General features: G+C 41.9%; 1 protein-coding gene across 2 annotated transcripts in view; it reads left to right on the forward strand.

Moving 5' to 3' along the window:
- Positions 1-13180, forward strand: part of bcam (basal cell adhesion molecule (Lutheran blood group)) — a 53301-nt gene that overhangs the window by 20376 nt on the left and 19745 nt on the right. The window lies entirely within an intron of this gene.

Here is a 13180-nt window from a genome sequence, read left to right on the forward strand (position 1 = left end):
TTGTGCTGCTGCACTGAGATGTCGATCAAATCACCATTTTATGATCACAAAGTCATTTCACAAAGTAAACATAAATACAGCGGAATCACTTTATCAATGTGATTAGAAGAATTGACATATAAAATCATCATCCACTGCAGCAATTTTGAAAAACTCAGATTTGAGTGTGAAAAAAGAGCAGCTTCCTGTGGGCAAAAAAAATAAAACACAGAGAAAAAGATTTTTTTTTTCTTATTTAGCCAGCTATAATTTTGGGTGTGTTCTCAATCTATTCATATAGTAATTTAACGTCAAGTACCTAAGTAATCTTAGGAAGAAGATCAGGCAGCAAACTACAGTGGCACCCTGGTGTTATTTACCAATAGTCCCTCTTTTCCCTCTCTTTGTTTACCTCAGCTTGTGCAGTGTGTGTATAACCCATGCACCCAGGAACAGGTCTTCTGTCAGGCCAACGAAACACCTGGATGCTACAATTCAGCATGAGATGACTGCTGAAAAAAAAACCCCACTGTGGCAGTGGGAGGCTGTGCTTTTGAGGAATTGAGCTGTTGAGATATGAAGGGCAGGCAGGTGTGTTTGTGCGTGTGTTTTGCGCTCTTTGTGAATGTAGCAGTAATCATACTGTGAATAGGCTACTGTAAATAGAACTTGAGACATTCAACCCTAGACTCATCAGTATTAAAATACACACGGGTTGGCAGGACAGCTTATTTCAGCCTTTACTCTGTGTGTGTGTGTGTGTGTGTGTGTGTGTGTGTGTGTGTGTGGAGGTGGTAGTACGGTTCCAGAGCAGATATTTGAGACCCACAGAGAGATATGATTGCCTGCTTTCACCCTTTCCTCACCTTACTACTTTATCTAAAATATTATTTCCCCTCTGGAACAAAAGTGTCTCGGCCTGTTTTTTTACTTAATCAAACACACTGTGAGTTATTGTATTCTTAAAGACACACACACACACACACACACACACACACACACACACACACACACACACACACACACACACTCACTCACTGTATTGGACACACGCCAGTGTAAATTGGGCATAAGAGCTACCTTGCACTGAGTATTTACAGTATCTGCACAGTATGCTAGGAAATGACTTGCAGAAATAATTGATTTAAGGATAGAGGGAGTGGGGAAGCGAGAGAGACAGCGGAGGCTGCAACACTTTGTCCTAACCCTTTTAGTGAGATTAGCTGTAGTTTTAATGTCTCTCCCCTTATTTATACTCTGAGTCAGCCTTTCTTCTCGCCGTCTCGCTGACAAATCTGTCGTGGCTGCAAAAGAAAGTGTCAATAACTCTTCATTTTGAAAATTTAAAACCATTACAGTAACAAACAGCAGCAACATGAGAGTAGTACAGCCTGTACAGGACAGTCTGTCCTGCAACAACAGTGACCCTGTTAATGCACAGCTTTTAGGCCACTAATCCGAAACAACCTGGAGCCACATGAGTTTAATATAAACAAAGGGGAAGGACAGTGAATAATTCCTTGAAAACAGGCTTATTTTGACATAACATCCCTATACACACTGAAAAGTGATGGACAACGATGATTTTTTTTAATCATTGAGCTGCCACTGCTCTGTAAAATGGAGTAATAAACACTGAAGTACACAACCTTACATGCTCGATGATTGCAAAATGTGGAATATCCTCCTTGAAGATAGTGAAGTGATGGATAAGTATCCACAGCCTTTTGATAAAGCATTGAATGATACACACACTTGACAAATCTTCAGCACAGTGTATTTCTTATTTTCAGTGAAATGTCTTCACTTGTGTATAATTTGTTATGTAATGACAGCAATACATTAATATCCAGTGCAAATGTAATCAGTTACACCAAAACTTAAACAAGTTACTAGCACACCACCATACCAGTGAAAACAGTTTAATATTTTATTCTGTGGATCAGGTGGCACTTGGTCAATTTTGAGAAAATGCCCCCAATGATGTCATCAGGGTTACCTCGCCTTGGTGTTGGAGACTACAAATACGGAAAACCTGAGTGTGTAGAGTTTGAAAGACTTGGGCAGGAAGAGTCCAAGAAAATATGCTTTTCATTATAGAAAATGTTGGAGAGTCATCCAATTTTATTAAATCATCCTAAGTGTCCCTTTAAAAAACATACAGCAGTGCAGCAGCGAGACACGGCCCAACACTTCCAGTTTGCCCTACCTCAGTTGTCAATCCCTCATCATCCATCTATCCATCCATCATCTTTCGATGGCTGCCCCTTCCCTTATTGAGGTCCTGAGAGGAAATTAAAATCTTTACTGCCTCTCTCATCACTAAAGGCACCTCATTAGGATATCCCATTATGAACACCAGCGACATTAGCAACATATGCAAGCAGATTGCCTCTGCCAAACATTGCATATCATCCTGGCCCATTAAAGCGAGTAATTTACCTTGATAAATAGGTAGAGGCAGAGGGGACTTGAGAAGACATGCCTGTAAGGGACCCTCTCCTTCCCTTACTTCATCTTCCTCCCTGCTCCAATTTTACCTCCTGCATCTACGAGAGCTTCTGTGCGCAAGTTTCCTTTCTCTGGTTTGATGCTTGTGCCTGCATTTGCATCAGTATCCTCTTGCGTCTGCTTCTTCTCTTCTGTGAGACCCTCTAGCCTTCTCAACTCATCCAAACTTTGCATCACACTGCTTAACACTTTCCCAGTCCAACTCTCCTTTTCAATTCTTTTTTTTCTCCCTGCCTCTCCCTCCATTCCTGCCTCCTCTCGGTTTCTACATTTTATTTTTCACCAGGGGCTGTGTTTCAAGGAAGGAGGGAATAGCGAGAAAGACTGGGAGAGAGGGGGGAGAAAAGGACAGGGTGTATTAATTGGAGTGCCTGAGGCGAGAGGGATGGAAGGAAGAGGGAGAAGAGGGAAAGGAGGCCCAGATTTAGGGGCGCTGAAACATTAAATATTAACACCTTTTCTCATCTCTGCCCCTTAAGTGACATCTACTGATTGGGTTCTCTCTCTCAGTCGATCAGGACACACACACACACACACACACACACACACACACACACACACACACACACACACACACACACACACACACACACACACACACACACACTCTCTTTTTCTCCTTTCACCAAATTGAGTACCCTCTGAAAATGAAAGGTAGCCAGGAGAAGACAGAGTGCAGTAATTGGCGGACCTTCTCTGTTTTGTGCCCTTTGGTTGGAAAGGTAATGAAATTCCTCCTGATATTTTTATCCGATATTGCATGTCATTCATTGCTATATGGCCTTGCTTTGTTACCTCCACTGTATTAAGACCCAAAAGTGAGCTCTAATAGGAGCAAGACACTGGCTATTGTCGTGCTAACTCACTGTTAATGGAGTCACATATAATGGCACCAGATTGTGTCAGCTAAAATATATTAGCTTTATAAATGGCCTAGATATTCAGTGTGAAGGATGATTTCAATTTTACTCAGCTAACTGTAATGGGGAAGGACACTCAGAGAATCCTTTGGTTTATCAGTGAGACAATATATCATAGCTACTTTTGCAGAAGCACTTACACTGCACTAAAACTCACAAGACTCATGTATTCACAACTCACAAATGTATAAAACGTCTTGGCTTTGTTTTATTTGTTTTTCAACCGTCGCATTCTGCAGGACTACAATGTCAGCACCACAAATTCATATTCTACTCATGCGCTCTCTCTCCTGTTTTTTTTCCTCTTTCCTTTTTGTTTTCTCCTCCTCTCTCTCATACCATTTATCCTCGTCTTGTTTATCCTTTTCTGCTCCTGACTCACTGGCTCATGTTCGAAGAGGACAAACACACCCACTCCCATTCTAGCACCCCCCCCCCCACACACACACACACACACACACACACACACAATCATTGACCTCAAAGCTCTAAACTCTCCTGTTTGAATGGGGTTGACTTCTCACCCCGTTGCCAGGGCGACAGGACCAGCAAGGGTGAATTTCCTGGTAGACAAAAGAGTGTGTGAGGGGCAGACCTTGTAGCCCACTTCACACTGTTTGTCTTGAGCCCTTAAACTGCCGATGACACAACACACAGCCCAGTAAAGCTGTGATTTATTTGTCACAACTGCGCACACTGTGATGTTACCTCTCTGCCCTCCACTCGAATACAACAGACACTTTTATACACAAAGAAATCCACACACCCGCAGCTTGGCTGGCAGACATCATTTGCCGAGTCACTGAACTCTGCGATGACTTGTGGCTCTGGATGTTATTGCATTGTGTAAGACACAGATGCTAATATTGTGGAGAAGACTGATGTGTACCCAGGCTAATTGCTAATAGCCTTATGTTTGACTCAGCTGCATCACGTCAACGTCAAGTCCACGGGAACATCAGACCTCTCCTAAACTCGTGTCCTTGTTCTTCTGACGCCGTCCTCTGTCTCTCCTCACTCGTTTTAAAACAAGTTCAACTCATGAATCCAAATGAAGTTAAACGTGTTTTAAGTGCTGATCACATCAGCTTCACACATCAGACATGATAGAGGTAACGGATCTCAAGCAAGAAGGTTAATATAGGAACCTGACAGAAGAGACAAATGAAGCTAATACAAAAACTTTAGAGGACTAAAAAAAAAAAAAAACAGAACAATAAAAGGTTAGGCTACAGGAGTCTTATCTAACAAATGTTAAAAATCTATTTCTCCCCCACAGTCTCTTCTTTGCCCCATCTCATATCTTCCATCTAGAGCAGACACACAAAGGGGTTAAACCCAGTCTCCTCCGCTAGACTCATGACCTCCACAACCAGCTGCAACTTGAATGTGTGTGTGTGTGTGTGTGTGTGCTGCCGCAGGGTCCCAGGTGTAAATTTTATTTCTACTCTGGTGGTACATCGGTACAAGCCCTGACAGGAAGACAGACAGCCCCCTTCATATCCTGTGATTGCGGTGCAAGGGCTCAGCATGTGGTATCTGAACATCCGGGATCAGTCTATCTCACCTTTAATCAAACAACCCTCTGCCCTTTCCCAACACATAAAGATATCACACAGAACCCTCATAAAAGAAAACACAGGCATAAAAAAACGACCCGTTTCACAATAAAATTGGAACACCAAATATATTATTGCGTCAGATATCATCTTTGAAGCACACTAGACCTCCGCTGTCGTCTTGGGGAGTCATGACTGCAGAAGCCTTTTACTGGCTTGATTCTCTGATTGCTGTAATAGGTACTTCAGAGTTCTTGCATCCATGTGTTGTTGAGCAAAAAAGTAGGAGCTGTTGAAAACTTGCAAGAGTTTCTTTTAACTTTACGTTTTCTTTGATGACGATGGAATAACAGACCGACATTTCAATAGCCGATGTATGTACACAAGCACTACATTTACTGTACAGGGTCAGACTTTCAGTGCAACAGGATATTATATGCTTTGTCAGACTGCAATGTTTGCAGCGGCAAAAATGTGGTGGGAACGGGACTCAGCTGGTGCAGTTATTTTATGGCCTTTGCAGTATTTGCGAGCTCTTGGCATATCATATGTATACTATCCAACTGTCCTTGCATTGTCTTTCTGTCTACCCTTTTCTGTATATTTTTTGTTCCTTCTCTCCTCCTTTCTGTCTATTTCTGTCTATTTACCCTTACTTATGAATACAGTAAATTACAATGGGATTCTAATTAGCATTAGATACATATCAGTGCCTTCCTCTCAAAGGTCAACACTTGGCTGGACACCAACAGGTCATTGCAGCACTTGGTCTACTATGCATGGCCTTTGTATGGATACACTTGCCATTGAAAGTATCCAAGGAGACAGACAGTCTCAGACAGTCTCGATTTCGGTCTGGTTTTCACTGTATGTGTTTTTATTTTTTTGTCTCCTTGGTTGCTAAAAGTTTTACTTCTACAAACTATTTGAGTCTGTGTATTCTTGTTTCCAGTTGGGAAACTTCCTCTCTCTCTCCCTGTCTGTCATCTCCGTGGCTCTGTGTCTCACTGTGCCTGTCTCTCTCACTCTCTCCCTTGCCCTCTGCATGTGGTATTCATTGTTGGTGAGTGTGTGGTGGCGGAGGGGGGAGGGGGTGTTTTGCAGCAGCTGCTCCTGCACTGCACCTGTTCTTGTTTCATCAGCCAGGCGTTGATGGACTCCAGGCCTTACATGGACTCACCACGACACTAGTAGTCTGACCCAGTCTGCCCCCTACACACACACACACACACACACACACACACACACACACACACACACACACACACACACACACACACACACACACACACACACATATCATATATACTGTATATACACACTCAGGCCACTACTCATCGCTAACTGTCACCTATAAGAGGGAACATAGTTTTCCTCTTGCTCCAACAGAATTGCACAGACCTAACTTGCAGCTTTAATATATATCTGCATCTCTATATCACAAATATATTATTTGCAAATGGCAACAACATACAGTAGCTTTAACTCCATTAGCAAACAGTGCCTTCTTCAAAGTGAGCCTCCACTAAAGAGCCTGTTTCTGTTTATTTTTCCGCCTTACAGCTGGCCCTCTTGGGTACATTTCCGAGATGGATTGAGTTTGTCCTCTAAAGTGAAACTCAGTAAACAAATTGCATTTCCTGAGGGGTGTTCCCATCTTGCAGGGCAGGCAGACTAATGTGAGTGCTGAGTGAATGTGAAAGGCCGGTAAACTCATGATTTTGGTGGGATCCAGTCTACAACATTAACAGGCCATTATCAGTACAACGTGACATCATGACTTCGCATAAACATATTATCTGTACGCATTTTGAGCTATTGCGTGTATGTCTACGACGTATACAGCACGTTGAGCTATCAGCGTGTATGTCTATGCCGTATACAGCGGACGGGTTGCAGACTGATCTCATTAAGTGGCATATGTATGACACGCCAATTCGTATGCCATTTTGGCATGTTATCAAGGTGCATAATCACTTTTCAAAAGGTTGGGTTTAGGAAACGTGACACGCGGGACACAATCCCCGGTCTCCATGGTGAAAGTCCTGTGTTGTTTGACCCATCCACCACCCCAACCAACCTCCCTATGCAGATTTTCGGGCTTTCATACTACTCGCTACGGCGTAAATTGACACACAATCGCAAGGTAATGTAAGTCAATGGAGGCCAAACGGCATTGATAAACATGCTAAAAAGTGATAACGCGTCTTGAAAACACGCCAAAATAGCATACGCGAATTGGCGTGTCATACATACGCCACTTATTGAGATCAGTTACATCAGTGTGAGAGGGCTGAGGGCAACCTGCCACGCCCCGCTACCACAACCGTACTCGCATACACAGAGTCTCATGCTCATGATGATGATGTGAGTCAGTCAAACTGTGTCTGTGGTGGTGATAGTAACCATCACAACATGTAGTGGGAATGAAGCTCCATGTATACTTGTGGGAATACTTTTATAGCTCAGCAATTAATTTCACTCATTGGCAACACCACAGCTACACTAGACGGATGTATCAGGTTGTGTGGTGCTTTTACGTACCCCAAAGTAACTGTTTACATTCTTTCATTTAATTTTTGATAGAGAGTGAAACTCCTGGTGAACTTTGCAGTTGAGATTGCTTCATTAGATCACAAAATATGTCTCCAGTTACTGAAAATGTGAAGATTACTCCCTTGGTGTTGTCTTCACCATCAACAGTCACATTCACTGTGGCACCTGAAACGTAGAACATCAAGTAGAACTGAAATGATTAGTTGATAACAAAAATAACTCAACTATTTTTGATAATATAAAAACTTACATAGGTCTAGTTTCTCAATTGTGAGGATTTGCTGCTTTGTCTTATATGATATCTTTAGGGTTTAGAATGTTGGTCAGACAAAACAATGATGAAGATGGCATCACCATGGACTTTAAGAAATTGTGATGTTGTGTGGCATGTTTTCACTATTGATTTATAGAGAAAAATAATCTTAAGATTGAGAGGTAATGGGAAGAAAAACATGAGTTGCACCTCAATATGTAATTGTCGTTGTAGCCCTGAAGAGATTGAGAAATAATTTTAAACACACTGGAAGAGGTGCTGATCAGTGGAAAGATGAATAAAAATGAGGAAGTTATTGTTATGTGTTGGTTTTTTTTATGACTGCTTGCTGAAAGTGACTCAGCTCTTGTGACATTGAGGCTGAAGGTGTCTTTTCCTGCAGGACGCTGTTTGCTTTGCCAACAGTCAAACACACTAATCCTGTTAGAGCCCAAGGATGTTTAGGACCGCACACACATAAACACACACACACACACACACACACACACACACACACACACACACACACACACACACACACACACACACACACACACACACACACACACATCTTCTGACATTCCTCATCCGTCCGGTACCACGTTGCACTGTTCTTTTCAGCTTTTCACTCACCTCATAAATCAAGACTTCTGTACACTCCTATTCCCAGTGTTGGCACTGCTGCAGATTTTTATGCTCTATCTCTGTGATGCATGCTGACTGTAATCTAACACATTTCCCTTGCACCCCTAGCACCATCATCAAGGTGTATACAGTAGGCTTAAATAAAGGCTGAGTTGCCCAGAAGATCCATTACTGTTTGGTAGAGAGGTATTTGGGTTAGCAGGGAGACAAGCAGGTACTATCAGTAAAAGGAGGTTCATGGTGGCTTCAAAAAAAGACTCTAGTTGGGTGACAGCCATGTAGGTACAGTAACACACACACACACACACACACACACACACACACACACACACACACACACACACACACACACACACACACACACACACACAGTTTTCATTCTCTCACTCTCCCTTCCACCCCATTTTCTTAATTTCTTTGTGCCCTTCTTCTTCCATCTCGCATTTTCTTTTTCTTTCTCCTTTCTCTTTCCGTCTTTCAAACACACACACATGGGTGGATGAGACACACAAGCACTTTAGTGCACTGGGTATTAAAGAATGCTCTTTGAGAATGAGGGATAAAAAGAAAGAGAGTCAGAGAGAGGGAGAGGCTCCTGGTTTGATGTCCAGAATACGACAGTAGGTGAGGGGAGAACAACAGAGGAAAAGAGGACAGTAGAATGGATCCAGATGGTTCTTTTTATAATGAGGTGCCTGCCTTGTGTGTGTCGTTGTGTGTGTTTGAAAGAGTGAGCGGGTGAAAGTGAAAAAGGGAGAAAGAGACAAACAGAGAGAGTATTAAAGATGGTTTCACATTAACTTTTCAGTAGATGTGGGACTGACACGACTCTCTGGGTCTGCTCCACTCTGCTTTGACTGCAGACTTGGATCTTTTTTTTTCTACACACACTGTACTTAACCCTATGCTTTTTGGGGTGGTTTGGTTGCTCATAAATATTGCATGCATTATAGATATACTGTAAGAGTGTATGTGTGTGTATCTGTACACAGGTCACAGTCTGACCGTCTCGTTCCCATCTGTCTTTCTACCCGGTCATGCGCCCCATCACACACCACCTCACACACACTTTTTCTCTATTTGACTAAATCCGATTATCTGGCCTGCATCAGCTAACGAGACCCCCATGTAGCTAGTCGCCCCCGTCCAACAGCCCCAGCCACTCTCTTTCTTTCTTTCTCTTCCTCAGCCTGCACACGCATGCACACACACACACACGCACGCTGCTCTAGGCTCAGATTGGACAGAGGACTCCCCTAAATATGCTTTAATTGTCCGTCTCTGTATCTCCAGCTGCCTCGTGTGTAAAACACACCAGGCCTGACTGATCACTCTGGACCAAAACATATTGTGAATGACACCAAAAGATGTGTGGGAAATAGAAAAGGGTGAGACAGATAATAAAATCAACTGGGAGGATAGGGAGGGGGAGAGGAAGAGGTTGGCAGAGAAAGAAAGATGTGGTACAGATGGACTCTGTTAAAATACATTTTTATCACATATCATTGCTTTAACTGCCTCTCCGTAGCTCTGTTTACATGCATGTAGTAACCCAGCAACTGTGCACACTACAAGTGAGAGGAAAGTAGACATCAAACCCTTCCAAACATCCTCACTAGGTCGTTTGTTCTGTGCTATATGCAAACACTTTCCGCATTGAGTAGGTAACTAATATTATCCCATAAAAGACCAAATTAAGGCTTGTAGCTGCTCTAAAAGTGAGGATTCAGCTATTTAATTATATTCCATTATAGATGGCAGATTTGTGTCAGAGACTTAAAAAAGACTAACACACAGTTACTGTGTTTTCACAGGAAGTGAATGTGATCAGTGTTGTGTGACTTGCACAGCTAAAACATTGTACTCAGCAGAGAATACATGATTGCTCATGTGAAATACAATGGCTTCACATTGAGTTAATAATTCTGTTTTTCAACTGATGGAAAACTAGATTTCTCACAAACATTGTCCAACCTTAAACTGGAGATTGTGTTTACATGCGTGTTTCAAAAACCAAAATACTTTAGTGACCGAGTTAAGATTTGGGCTGTCTGTGCATGTGCCAGTAAGTCACTTCATTTTATGTGGTATGTGTGCGATTGTGTATTTTTCCCATGCACCACTTAACAGTGACTTTTAAATCCTGAGTCCCTGCCTAAAAGTGCAGCTCTTGGTTTACTCACACATTCTTGTTCGTTTGCTTGTCTGGCTCGCTGTTTGTGTTGGCGCAGACACAGAAGAGGATTTTCTTCTGGGCTACATCCCTCTTACAGACTCGAAACATGAGACTCGGTTTGTAAAACTAATGTTTCAATTGAGAGCTACTGAGCCAATAGAACAAAAATATTTAGAGAGAGAGAGATATAGGGATACTGGATAGGGGTGAAGATAAAAAAAAGAAAGAAAATGAGAGGCTGGATAAAAATAGAGGCAAAGGAAGTGAAAAAGTAAATCAAGAAGTGAAAGAATTAGGGCTGTCAATTGATTAAAACATTTAATCTAATTAATTACATACTCTGTGATTGAACGGCTTGTTTATTGCTAAGGCCATATGGTCAAAATTAAATGATTTAATAATGAATAACAATAACTTATTTCACTAGTAAATTGCTGTTGAACGACAAAAACAACCACCAGATGGGAAAAGGACAATTACAATAACTTCAAATGCACCACGACGCTGTAGTTTACCAGTTTCATTGAACGCACCGTTTGTGTTGTTTTTCCGACGGCAGCTGAAGATTGTTACATACCGGTGTTGAATCCTCTACAGTAAAACACAATCAAACTACACCGTTTAGCGTTAGCTGTCAGCATTTTAACCGTGTTTAATCCAGCTACTAGCTAACGGTAGGCTAACGTTAGCTGCTGTCGAGTATAGTGTTAACTAGCGTCACGTGCAGCGGTGTTTGGTTTGCCTGTATTGTCTGTTTCAGAGCATCAGAGAGAAGCGCAGGCATATCGGTGGCACCAGATTTCGGTAGCCAGGGTTGGCAGGAAGAAGATTTTTACAAGTAAATGTTCCAATTAATGATCCAGGCAGCACATTATCGTCTCCCTCCTTCATTTTACAGTCGAATGGTGGCTAGAACGGCTCCGGGTCAAACGTCAATATGGAATGGATTAATCTGCGTTATTTTTTTTTAACGCGTTATTTTTTCTCAGATTAATTAATCGAAATTAGCGCATTATTTTGACAGCCCTAGAAAGAATACATCCATGGAGAGACATGAGATTTTCTCCTCAAGTGTCAGCGCCTGACTGACCCTTGACCTCCATGTAGTTTGCGGGTCATAGTGAATCACAGCATCTGACCCCGGCGGAATGTGTCTCACTAACACCCATAGCAGCACAGTGTGTATTTTTGACAGCTCTCCCTATTATTTCCTCTATACCTTCTTTCCCTTCCATCCATCCTTCGCTCTCTTTCTTCCTCACAGTAGAGTAATAACAAGGTGGCCATCCCTTAGCTCCTCTCATCTCGCTTTAGACATTTTGAGCAAACACTCTTTCATCTTCCCTGTCTTCATTTTTCTGCCCTGCTTTTAAAGCAAACCCGTCAAACAACTATGATTCCCAGAGGTCCATACTCCCCACTCTTGGCAAGTTTCTCACAACAAGTAAATTATTTAAGTGCAGATTTTGTAGTCCAAAAATTGATAACATGATTAATTTATGTAATCATACAGAGTGTGGGGCTGGGTTGTTCATTAGCAACACATATTAATATTAATTTGAGTGTAGATCTCTGGCTTTTTAATCATACTTAATGTTTGCAGCATAGAACAATTTTTGTAAATGTTGAGTAGTTTTTTACTGTTGCTTCCCTGATGCATCCATTATTTACTGTATAAAAACATGTTTCTAGTTGTAATTTATTTCAGTAAAAGTTTCCATATACTCCTGCTAAGTCCATATCAAGTTGCATAGACTATCAAGTCAAGGAAACGTTATTATCCCCGATTCCAATTTTCCCCGGGGCAATTTGGTTTACAGCCGGCAGTACCACACACAATACAAGCAATGTCAAAATCACAAAACACAGGTAGACAGTAAAAAAACAAAATACAAAAACTGCTGGAACATTCAACAAGTAAATATATGAATAAAACAATTAAACTACACTACCATAATTTGTTTAAAAGGCTGATGGCTAAATAATGGATAAAAGGCTATGAAATATGCCTTCCATATCATGATAACTTACTTCATTGATTTGTTAGTCAAGACTGCAAAATTTATTTGGCAGTTTAACCCCAGTCACTTAAACAGCACTCCACTGCCTTCACATGTTACTGTACCCCATGAGTAATGACACTATGTGCTGCAGTGACTTCATTAGCAGAAATGGAGCTCCTTCCCTATCCTCCAGCTCTCCGTCCTTCCCCTCCCTCCAGCTCTCCGTCCTTCCCCTCCCTCTTTTCCCCACCTCTCCTCTGAGTAATTCTCCAAAGCTAGATTGTACAGAGAATTAGAGAGTTATAGTGTTCCCTATCCCCACTGGAACTAGTTTTGTGCCCTAGCTGCTACTCTCTCCCATTGATATCTAGGACACTTTGTGCATCCTAATGTCTCTATTGAATGGAGAACACTGACAGGGACAAGGGCCTTCTGGTTTCCCTCGGGGTCCCTCAACAGTTTTTACTGCTGTTCATGCACCTTTGAGGGAATACTGATACGTATAACTCGCCATCCTTTGCAGCGAACGGCTGCTGTTGTCTGTTTGGATTTACAGCGGTTACAATAGATTCCATTGC

This window comes from Sander vitreus, chromosome 6 (genome assembly GCF_031162955.1).
Source record: "Sander vitreus isolate 19-12246 chromosome 6, sanVit1, whole genome shotgun sequence".
Taxonomy (NCBI): Eukaryota; Metazoa; Chordata; class Actinopteri; order Perciformes; family Percidae; genus Sander; species Sander vitreus.